This window comes from Chenopodium album, chromosome 1 (assembly GCF_948465745.1).
Source record: "Chenopodium album chromosome 1, dcCheAlbu1.1, whole genome shotgun sequence".
Taxonomy (NCBI): Eukaryota; Viridiplantae; Streptophyta; class Magnoliopsida; order Caryophyllales; family Amaranthaceae; genus Chenopodium; species Chenopodium album.
Window position 1 is genome coordinate 11,192,716 of NC_137834.1, and position 12,871 is coordinate 11,205,586.

At 32.6% G+C, this 12,871-nt stretch overlaps 1 long non-coding RNA gene across 1 annotated transcript; it reads left to right on the forward strand.

The window, feature by feature from the left end:
• Positions 1-10,786: 10,786 nt before the first annotated feature.
• LOC145562622 (uncharacterized) lies at positions 10,787-12,452 on the forward strand. Its single transcript, XR_014094421.1, has 2 exons — positions 10,787-11,048; positions 12,012-12,452. It is a non-coding gene; the product is annotated as an uncharacterized LOC145562622 (long non-coding RNA).
• The last annotated feature ends 419 nt before the right edge of the window (positions 12,453-12,871 follow it).

Here is a 12,871-nt window from a genome sequence, read left to right on the forward strand (position 1 = left end):
GATTAGAGTGTGTTGACTTGACATATTATGAGTTACATATACAAATACCAATATATTGTTAATCCAGACCGGATATAATATGTACATTGTAATGACTATTAAAAATTATTATTATACTGATTAAGTAATTATATTTACAAATTAAACGTCAACAGTAATTCAAAGAACATTATATGTACACTTAGTTTATTTATACGGAATTTTATATAAGTATTGGCATAAACAAAGAGTGTACTTATGTCACTTTATTTTATACAGTTACGGTATTTTGTATGGTATTTTTTAAAAGTAATGTTTTGTTGAAAGAGTGATGTTCTCAATTAAAATTGAAGCTTAAATTTAAATTTGACTCTTTTGGGTTGTCTTTTTGTAAAAATTATAAAGAACACTTTCAACAAAAGTATGCATTTAATACTCAACTATCTTTTTCATCAAGAAGAATACACATATAAATAAATTATGATTGGTTGCTCTTGTCTCACGGGCCATGTAGCATCACCACCTCCCAATTGAACCCTACGTCCCTAAACTTGGTTATTCCAAAAAAGGGTCAATTACAATTAAAAACTCAAACCAAAGAAGAATTCATATCCTTCATCAGTCTTCCGTCCCTCCATGTCCTAATCATAATATCCTCCTTAAATTCCGCCTAATATTGTATTAATACCACTAGCCGGCGCCGACCACCATTACAATAACACCTTGTGGTGCGGTGTTGAGCAAGGAATATCCTTAATCTAAAGCAAAATTCCAGGTAAACCACTTAACCCGAATAGCAATTACATCAATGATATGAAGATATTATAACCAGATCCGCATATTTTAAGTTGTTTTGTACTGTGTCATAAGCTGAATTTTCATACTTATGTTGACTGATTCTTCTTGTTTTGTAAATTAGTCAAATTTTTACAATTACAGTGGTTAATTTGGTGGTTGAAAATTATGTGAATCATTTTATTATATGGATGGTAAAGGAACCTCCAAGCCTGATAATTGTAAGGTTTTTTCCTGGTTTTAAGTAAAGTGTTTTTAATCTACGATTTAATTTACATTAAATCTGTTATTTCATTTGCTTTTTTTTTTCAAAAAATAAATAAATAAAAACAATAAGTATATTAGATACCTGGTGCATGTCAATTGCATATTATATTGATGCATGTCAGTTGAAGATTATAATTTGAATTACACTAAAGCTAAGGATGTTATGTGTTTAGGATCGGACAACTTCGTATAAGTGTTTATGAATATAGTTATATAGTGATAAACCCTTGTAGTTAGGGGCTTTGTAGTTGAATACTTTGGTATTTAACCTTCACAAAAAGCCTATTATAAACCCGGCCAAAAAAGGCCTCTGAAAACAACAAGATCTATGAGTATGAATGGTTGTGATTGCGCACAACAGCTAAAAATTTAATACGGTGTATATAATTTCCCGGAAATTTGTGATTTTTCAAATGATTCGGTATGGTCTCCTTTTGTTATAAAAAAGGAACAGTTCATTTATATAACAAAATTAAAACCATATTAATCTGTGTAGCTAAACTAAAAGTTTGGTGTATTATGCAGTAAAGGTCATTGGCGTTTTTGTATATCTTGCATTTTTAGTGTTGCATTTTATCCGTGGCAGAGACTGATGTCTTAATTAAACCTTGAAATATTTGAGACAACGAAATGCATGACTAGATTAAGCTGGAAAAGATATTTAATAATCAATCTTGTATGGCACAGTAAGTAATCCTTTTTACAGATGTACATGACAATATAGGTAGGATATGATTTAGTTGATTTCATAATCCCCCGACCCAGTTTAGAGGGACTTAATAGCGTTCTATGTATTTAGAATTTTAGATGTATAAAGATATTTGTTCCTATATGTGCATGTAGCATTAAATTGAATTTTAGGCTTTGGGATGAATGTTTTGTTAATAATTCTATTTGTTACTTGGCTTTTACATATGTGCTTGAATTTTTTAGGTTTATTCACTGTATCATGATGTTTAATTTGCAATTCTCCTTAATCAGGATATCATGGCCGCATATAATAATGTAAGCTTTGATGTTGAAATCGACAATTCAATGTTTGATAGCTTGGTGAGACTCTTTGCTTAATTTTTAGGGTTGTATGGGTATATCAATACTTTGATTGGATGTTGTGATAGTAAATGTATTGCACTATTGCAGCCAATACCTGACAGAGTGAATAAGCTTGCTAGAGGAGAAGCATTTGTCAAGGTGCACCGAGGAGAGTATACTGATAAGGAGTACTCAATCTATTTGCTATACATCTCCCATGGACATCGGGTGGAAACACACTTTGGGAGAGGATGGGAGTTATTCATGAATGAGAACGAAATACTAGTAAAAGACAAGCTTGAAATTACTTACGAGGGAGACAACTGCTTTCATGTCACTGTATTTAGAGATGGAGTAGAGGTCCCAAAACCATTGACACAAACGTGATTGTCCTCTCTGATGGTACTTCCAGTGATTATATTATCTCTCTCTAATGGGACTACAAATGATGGTACTGACCCTGATGATGATGGGGAGGACTACCCGGAGTTCAGGGCAAAGTTCACACAACCATACATTAACATGGGCAGACTGGTAAGGGTCGAGCTTTAAAATGCATCTTTTTTTCCTTCGATTCTACATCCAGAAATTATGCTTGTCTTGAAACAATTTGACATACATATTTTGCTTTGAATCAACACACTTCCTACTCACAAATAGATTAGCTAAAATACACCATAAAATCTTGTGTAATGTGGATTTTGATTCGAGACTTGTAATTAGGGTGTGTGAATGTATGAAATCATGCATACACCAACAATGAAGTATTGTGTTAGTGGTTTGCACTGCGAGCTATATTGATCAACCCAAATTATATACTTAAACTATGATTACATTTCGAATTGGAAAGTCTCATGAACCAAATTTCAATATAATATGAACTTCGTTTAGAAGGTCAATGTTTATGTGTTGGACTGCACGAATAAAGACAAACTCTCTCTTAGGTTATTGGAATTTATTTATTTACATCAATTGTGATGCTTGCATTCATAAGATCACCATCGATGTTGTAGAATGTGGCGCTGGCCTTTGCAAAATCTCAGCTGGAAACCCTTGGTCCTAGGACTAAGGTTAAAGTATGGATGAATAAGAAGTATCAAGCTTACCTCCATGTTAAGGGACGAGAGGGACAAGATCAGACTTTATTTGCAATATAAAAGAGGGAATTTCAAGCATGATCCAAGGTCAGAATATTGTTAACGGGGAAGAAGTGGTGGTGCAGATGATCTGCAAATATTCTCTTGCTTTCAAGGTAACCAGGGCATCTGAATATGTGTAAGCATCAACCTTTTAGGGGTTTCCAGCCATACTTTTGATGTGTACGTTTTTGTCAACTATTAATGTATGTGTTCAGCCAACTGTGGCAAAACTTTGTATATTAGTAATTTGGTGAACGAGTAGTTGGATGGTATGTACTTGTTTAGTCTAAAAGTTAATAGTTATGCCAAGCTTACAGCCAGCAGACTGTGGTTGGCGGTTGAACATATGTTGAACAACAAACTGGTGGATTTGTATTTTGCGTAGTTACCATACTGTATGTTAATCTATGCTCAGTTTACTAATTCAGTTTAATACGTGGATGTATGTGTTATCCCTAAATGAGGAATTTGTACCCTATGAATTAGTTAAGTCAATTTAAATGGCCCTAATACATTCTATGCTAAGTGAGTATATGATTTACTCATAACAAAATCATTGGAACGTGTTAATTCATCGGGCCTAAAAATGTATAGGGTGCCTAATAATGAAAAGTTTTGACGTAGTTTGTAACTATGAGTAAGGTTATGCCATACACCCAATTGGGCTAATGACCTAAAGTAAATTGTGTAACTTGTATGTGACCCTGTTGTTCTAATTGATAAGGAATGCAACAATGGTATAGAGAGATAAAGTAATTACAGTGGCTGGGAAAATTCATATTGTAGCATTTGTTTTTTTTTAATTTTAAAATGTTGGAATAGTTTTAAAAGAAAAAAATATTCATGGGTAGTTGAGAAGGGAAAATGTGAATAACATTATAAATCACCAAAAAATACAAATTATACTATCAATAGGTTACAGTGGTAGTAGTTTTTATTATATAGCTAGGCACAAATATATATGTTTTTGTAAGATTTTGGAACGAATGATGTAGAGTTAGTGAATAATAATAATCAAGACACGAAGGCAAGGAGTGTCATTTTATTATTATTAATGATATGGTCTACAAGCAGGTATAGATACTACATAATGACACCCGTTGCAAGATGTATGGTGATTGATTTGTTATGGGTCAAGAAATGTATTTACGAACTAGCTTTTTAAATAAGAGTTGAAAAAGTTAACTGAATTCGATGTAAATCACCAAACTAATATTATAATGGGAAGCTATTGTTGTTCATGGCCTATATAGAAGCTTTGACCTTAAAATAGGATGCAGAATATGCACGCATAATAAGGTTTGTAAATAAACTACAACCATTACAAATTGAATTTTTTAAGAATTATACACCCTAACGAATAAGGTACATGCCTTAATAAATGTAACAAACATTTAGTATGCTTCATGTAATAGTATTAAGTTGGGTGTTTATCAACACCTCACAATTATATCGGTCTAGTAAATGTTTAATTATTAATATCCTCGGTATGTTAACAATTATGTTGGGGGTTGAAAGTAGTAATACCTTATCACTTCAACATAATTATTGTAACTACAAATTAAATTACAAACCTTAAATATTTATTGAAAAAATCCTACAATAACAATACATCAATGCTTAAGAGATACAAAAACCAGTTACATATTAACAATTAGAATGCAATTGGTGACAAATTGGGGGAGGGGGGAATTAATCAGTAATTAATTGGGAATTTATTTGGAGGAGATGAGTTTAGAATGGTACAAATTCCTAGTAACTTGTATTTGGGATATCTATAATTGGAATATAAAATAATTGGACTTCATTTTTTATTTGCAAAAGAAAAAAAAAATTAACGTGACACTATTATTTTTTAAACGGAGATAGTATGTTCCACAAATAAGATGATGAAATAAAAGCTAACAAGAACGTCCCACTAAGATCTAGTTTTACTCATGAACGATTGCATAAGTACAAGAGTTTATAAGTTGATATGCACATTTTGTTTTTAGTATTTATGTAATTAAAGTGGTTAAATACTAAAGGTATCATCATATTGGTACAAAGAGTAAAAGGATTAAGGTGATGTCCACACTCTTCCATACCATTATAATAATTATTTTAGTAAAATGATTAATTAGAACACGGGGGAGAGCCCGGTTAAGTAACTAGTATATATTGTAATGCAACGGTTCGTGGAATACATAAATATAATTATTTTATTAAGTTAACGTACTTATTAGCGGTTTTTATGACTCTACTTAAGTTTCAATAACAACACATAAGTTTGTTGATTTTATATGATAATTGACTGAAGGCAACAGTTTTTTATTTTTATTAAGCACATGAGCACATGTATATTTTCCTCAATAGTAATTGACAATATGATTTTTATTGGATATAATTATTCAATTATGTAAAAAATTTTTAAGTCGGTAATATCATACATTAATAAAAACATTTGCCCAATTTTAAGCAATTTGAATTTTGTGACGTCATGTTACTATGTCATACATTGCTAGAGTACAGATTAAACTGAGGAAGTGTCGCCGTCAAACAATTGTAATTTGATAGATTGAGCGAATCTAGAAGGTTTTTTTAGTAAGATACTAACAAAACCACTTACAATAATAGTACGGAGTACATAAAGAGTAACAAACTAAAAAGGAAAATATGCCCTTTTTCGACAAATAAAAAAATTTAAATAATTAAATGAATATTCCACAGTCCCACCTTCACTGGAACCCTAACATTTTGTAATTCCCAAAAAAAAGAATTTAAAATATAATATATTTATTAAAAATAATAACAAAAACCCATAACTCACAAATACTGTATCGATCTTTTCAATTTCTAATTCTCTCTCCTCAAACCCAAATCCTCTGCAACTTCTCCTCCCAAAATTCCTTCAGAGTATCTCCGTAAAAAAAGATCGGCAATCAGAACGTCTTTCAACCAGCCCTTGCTTTCCCGCTCGATTCCAGGTATACATTTCCAACCTATCACGATTTAATCCATTATTTGGACGAAAATACATCCAGATCCAATTTATTTGCACTAGTTTGTCGTTAATTCGATTGGTCATTTGTATGAATACTTGTTGCAGTTGCTTAAAATATTTTAGCATTTGTAACCAAACGTTCTCACTTTACTTTATCTTGTTTAAATAAAATTATTTCGATGATTTCGTAAATTTAAAAAAAAAATCAAAACAAAACCATTGGTGAATTAGGGGGTTTTGACCTTGAATCTGTACTTGTTGACTGGAGGCTTATGTGACTTTTGGTTTATTCACATTATTTATTTAGATTATATTATATATTTGGTTCGATTTAATGTGTATTATACAGTTCAATTGAAGCATGCCGGTATGAAATTTTCATATGATTTGGTTAATTTCATGATTTTGCTCTATGTGAATGATAATAGTATTGTTTTGACAAATTTTTTGATGTGCTCTAATTTCCCCTTTTAAATATATTATGGACTTATAATTCGCTACACCAACTACAAGCCAATAATTTCGCTACACCAACTACAAGCCAATAACATATGTCACGTAAATTCCTGGCTAAGACAATCCCTAGATCTATTGTTTTGATTTATTGAGATTTCCCTTAAAAATTCATGTGTACACAAGTATTATATAGTAATATGGGCTGGATTATATTGGAAAGTGAATTCTGAAATATGTTTATTTATAGATTGTTGCGGTTTGTTTTTTAATTAAAAATTGGTAAGTACTACATTACTTTTAGTTGTCAATAATCATTAAATTGGGATGCGGTTTAATTCATTATAATATTAAAGTTAGATTTTAAGGTTTTTAATATGTTCCTTGTAACTTTTTATGAGATTACCTATTAGGCAGCTAACGTAAGACACATAAGTACGGTAGATTATAAAAGACAATCTAGAAGATCTATGAGTATCAATGTTTGATATTTCGCTATTAACTTTATAATGAAAGATGTAATAGTGTATAAAAGTGGTGGTTGTTTATTATATGGTATAACTTGAGTCCGCTTTTTGGGGTGTTGAGGTTGTTCTATTAACTGAAAATTGATAAATAAATATCATATAAAAAAATCTTATTTAAAATGTTATTTTTACTGTTATTTGGATTCTTTATTTGTTATTTTTTAATAGATGTTTAGATCATTATTAAAGTATTAATGATTGAATTTTATACACTGCAAAAGGTATAGTTGCTAGACTTTTAGTCACAATATTTTCAGTATCTACATTTGATGAGGATAATGTTTGCACATCATGTGAATGAAACATTATCAATGCTTTTGCAGTAGAGTTGTGCACCCCAGTTGAGACAGGAAGTGATTTGGTTTACTGAATCCACCTAGTCACCAAGGTAGATGTCATGTACAGCGTAACAACTTTTGAGTCTTATGAAAGTAGTTGTACTTCTATGTGGTTGTAGCTGTAACTAATTGAGTAGGTGGTGGAAGAACCATGTTGTTACTGGTTTTCCATCAAAGTTGTCTATACAGAACTCATGTGTTGTAGTTTACACTATATACTCTATGCATAATGATGGCTATTATTTTACGTATTAGGTAAAGATGGCACCCAATAAGAAGCTAACTTTTGAAGTAACGGTTACCAGGTCCATGTTTATTACCTTGGTGAGAGTCTTCTTTATATTTTATTGCATTGAAGTCCTAGTTCATGGTATTAAGCTAATCAAAATGCATCTTTGCAGCCAATTCCCAAAAGAATCAATCAGCTGGTTAATACTCCTTTTATCAAAGCTCGCCGAGCAGACGACAGTCATTGGTACAACCTGTCGCGGGTTTATATAATGTTTGGAGATCGGGAGGAAATACACTGGGGACATGGGTGGGATAAATTCATGGAGGAGCAGAATATCCAGCTACAGGACAAACTTGAAATTACGTATGAGGGATGTAAGTGCTTTCGTGTGAAGGTTTTTAGAGGGGGTAGAGTGGTCCCCATAGCTACTGAGTCCGATGTCATTGTGCTGTCTTCAGGGAGTTCAAGTGATGTTTCCCATGCTGGTATTGGTTCCCTATCAGATGGGAGTTCAAGCGAATCTGTTTGGAGTAAAAGTGAGTCTAGTGGGAGGTCAAATGATTTTGCTGGCACCCAGTCTGATGGGACTAGGGAGGAACAGCCGGGTTTCAGGGCAACTTTCACGCAGCCCTGCCTGAAAGTGAATAGACTGGTAAGGGATTTTTTTTATGTATATATGAACTTCTGCGTTTTTTTGGAGACCCACTGATAGAGTGAGTATGTTTTTGAATCTGCTGGTCAGTTATATAATTTGGTCTACAACCTTATGCGTAACAAGAGGCTAATTATCCAACTCCCCTACCCCACCCCCCACCCCCAATCAAAATCAAAGAATATGAATGCGTAGCTTTATTAGTTCTGTAAGGCTTGTGGTGTTTGTCTTGTCTTTTACCATGATAATGCATACAACTAACTTAGGCTGTTGTGCTATGTTAATTTTTAGCCTTGATTACTATCAACCAATCACCTAATTGGATTATAAAAAAACAATAATTATAGTGGGTGAGTGATAGTAATGTAATGGCCTCAATCGTATTGATTTTATAATACATTAATTTGAATACAATCAAGATATTGTATCTGTTGAGATGATTCCATTCATTTGTTGATATTAAATTTTTGTAGAATGTGCCTTTGGGCTTTGCTAAAACTCACCTGGCCTCCCTGGACCTGAGAATGAAGCTGATGTGTTTATGAACAACAAAGTATATGAGTCAAAAATTTTTGTGAAGAAGGAGGGTAACCGGATTACACTTTGCAACATGAAGGGGGAAGGAATTAAGAAGATGATTATAGAACAAAAAATCAACAAAGGGCATCAAGTGGAGGTGAAGATGCTGTCCAAAACTCCCCTAGTGTTCAAAGTCAGCAGGGTATGAGATCTACTTATGCTGTCCAATCCAGTACTTTATGTAAAAATTACATTTGGTTTTTGTTTTGGTTTCTACAACCAAATTTTTAATCACTAATAGGCCATTGGTGGCACAACTTTATGACGGTATTAGCGTAGGATGATCTCCTAATGCAGTAGACTTTTTTATTCCAGCTTGCTGCGCGGCAGCTTCAGGTAAGAGCTGGAAGCTCTTTGGACATGTTACTTCAATATATAATGTGAATATTTAATGTGAATATGTGGTGGTCTTTATGTGAATAGATGGTGGTCATTTTGACTATGTGAGTTTCAATTTAACTGTAGTACTATAATTGTAGATTGTGGCCTTGTTAGTATGTAGATTATGTTTAATTGCATCCATCTGTCCAGTAAAATGTGCTATAGTTATGTATGTAATTGGTTTAGTACTTGTTAATGTGGCTTATATATGTTTTCCATTTGAATTATGCGTAAAGAATAATATGAACAACGTTCTTCATCGAATGAACATAGGGAAATGAGTCTATTGTTTGAACAAAACGAAATCACAATATATCATATTTTATGAATTTGTGAATAGCCGAATACAATCGAGTTGAGATCCCCGAGATTTTGAAAAATATAGACTTGTAGAGTTGTGAGAGTAAGAGTTAAAAATTATTTTTATTGAACATTTATTTTTTATTTTGAAATGAATGCAAGATGATTATTCCCCATTTATTGAAGTCAAAATTTTGAATATTCCCCATTTATCCCCGAGATTTTGAAAAATATAGACTTGTAGAGGATCCAAAACCCAATATAATCACTCTAATGACCTTTAGATAGTTATAAAAACAACATAGACTAATTAGGTGTACTAAAGGCGGGATATAAGTAGCTTCTTCACCTACACACAAGCAATGTGATATGTAATTGCTATTACTATATTCATGGCAGCAAAGAACTGATTCAAGCACTAAAAACATCTACAAAAAAAACATAACACATATCTGAATTATAAACATTGGTATGTTGGTAAAGGATGGCACAGATCAGTTTCAAATCACAGAAGCAAAAAAATGGCCCGGATCAGTTTCATATCACACAATCAATAATATGGCCCATATTACTTAGCACATACCAAATGTATAAAATAAGGGTCAGACATGGAAGCCCATACATGTTTGGTAGCCTCGAGCCCACAAGCCATAAAGGACGATTTAGACGTAACAGTTCGACTATGTTTTGGTTTAACAACGTTAGAGGGGGGTACACGTAGATCAGCACAAGTGGCAAGCATGATGAGTCAACCATAACGCAATTACTGATATGTCCTTGGTTTAATGATGGAAAGTCGTTTATACCCTGTTGATTTACAAGACAAATTAATCAACTTGTATTTTGCGGAAATACAATACATGGTAATGAGACATCGAGTGAGAAAGAAAGAAAAAGGAGAAAAAAAGGTAGTTAGTGAGCCCTACATGACGTCACTTTTGAGTTGAGAAAGGAAAAATGGAGGGAAAGGTGGTGGAAAGTTTTGATGTTTTGAAAAATACTTAGTAGTAAAATTTAAAATAAATAGATAATTAAATTTGTAGATGACAATTGCTAAAACAACATCAATTGTAAGTGGTAATTATCAAATTTTCCTTATTTCGATTCAGTATGTGAATGAATCAAATAATTTGATTAATTTCGATTTGAATGAATCCTAATACAGAGCAACTCCTGGAATTTAAACAAGCCGTTCTTCAGTTTAACTTTTCGGGATCCTACCTCGCTTTTTCTCAAAAAAAAAAAAAAAAAAAAAAAAAAAAAAAATCACTATTCGGAAAATCCTTTGGTGGGTAATCACATTTTGCGGAAGAATTGAGAGCAAAGAATTCGGCGCATAGTCAAAGATTTCCTGAAAATTGAACTCAATTACTCACTGCGCTAGATTGATGGTAAATTATCAATCGTTTTCTTCTTTTATTGCTCAACCCTTTCGAATTCAAATTGATTATATTCTGATTTTGTTGAACCCACTGAACTCCATTGGATACGCAATTGATTATGTGGTTAGTTTTTATATGTGTAATGGTGTTTGCTAATTTTAGAGGGAGATCTCCAATTTAGAAAACCAATTATATAATCATAAGTTTTTGTTGTTGTTGTTAGGCATCGAATATCAATATCATAATCTATGGTTTATTGTTAAATTTAATGTCAGTATAATCAATTTAGGGTTCTTGTAAAGTGTGCGATTTATGGAGCCTAATTTGATAGTTAGTCAAAATAGGCTGTTAATGTGCTGCAGTGTTTCGTTCGTATTCCTATAATGTTTAGGACAGGATTATGAAAATAGACCTTATCCTATAATATTTGGCCTGTTATAATGTTTGGCAATGATGGATATTTTGAGATTCTATGAAATTATAACAATAGCTTTTGAAAATTAAGTTAGAAAAAGAGGAATATCCCGGTCGCCTGAGCTTATTAGCTATGCACTTGAGTTGGACTTGAGCTTGGCTAGTTGCACAAAATTAATGTTTGGGAAATAATTTTGGCACACCCATTGTGAGAGCACAATTTTCTATGCTCTTCTCACATAGTTGTGTGCCAAAATCAATTTTTGGTGTGCTGCAAATTTGTTTCTTTAAGGTTCATTTGCTTCACATTTCCTTTACAGTGAGACGGAGGCAAAAAGAAGGTAAAATCATTAGTGGGATCGTTGTTTTGCCTTGATTGATTTTTCCAAGAGCATTACACAGTAGTCCTTAAAACCTCAGATTAACGAAAGGCTTATTTGTTTCATTTCTTTATTTTGAGACGTTAAGTTAGCCATTTTATTGGTGTTGGGTCATAACTTCAGATATATGGAAAAACTCATTGTGCTAGTACTAAAATAAGCCATTTTCCATTTGCAGTGATAATTCAAGAAGAAGCCTTAAGTGCATTTCACGAGGTTTTGTCACCTTTAAGGCTTTAATGTATGATGTCTACTCAGGTTAACAATGTGTTTTGCTGCTTTTTCTCAATGGCATATGTAATTAATAGACACATTGTAAAGGGGCTTCACCCTTTACCCCCTGTTCTGTAGCACCTGTCCATTGTCCTCTAAAGTTTCAAGTTCCCTTGAAGATCTTAACCAATTCAGTGTTATACAGAGTATGTCAGGCTTGTTTGTCTGGCGGGGAAACTAGAGCTGGGAACGGAAATCAGGTAAAAATATAAGTTGCTCTATTGTAAATGTGTGCTTGTTAATAGATTTGGTTTTATATGGCTTGTTTGGTTTAAGTAATTCATGTAGTGAAATTGATGATAACAAGTCTGCTTTATTTGTTGGGTTTTACTTTATTTTAAATCAAGAGCCACTTCTATTGAATAAGTTAAAAGAGTATTCAGTTTGTTATATTGAAACTTGAAAGGTTATGTTTCGTGATTTTTTACTCATGGAGAACTTTGTGACAGAATATAAATATAGGTTATCAAATGAGTGAAGTTAAATTACAAAGCTGTTTATGGGGTGCTTCTTGTCAGCTGTTCCTCTGCAAGTTGCAAATTTTTAATTTTGTTCCTAGTTGTACTTTGAACTGAATAGACCAACTCATTAATGGAGGGAAGATAGGTTAATTTTGAGGGCTGAGAGATTGAAAATTGTTGATCCCTATAGAAATATTCCTTTTATGCTCTCATTTCAGATTTTGCTAGAACGAAGAATTTTTTCTTTTTAGAGTGGATTTGAGCTCTTACTATCTCCATCTCTCTGTCTTGCCTAAACTGATAG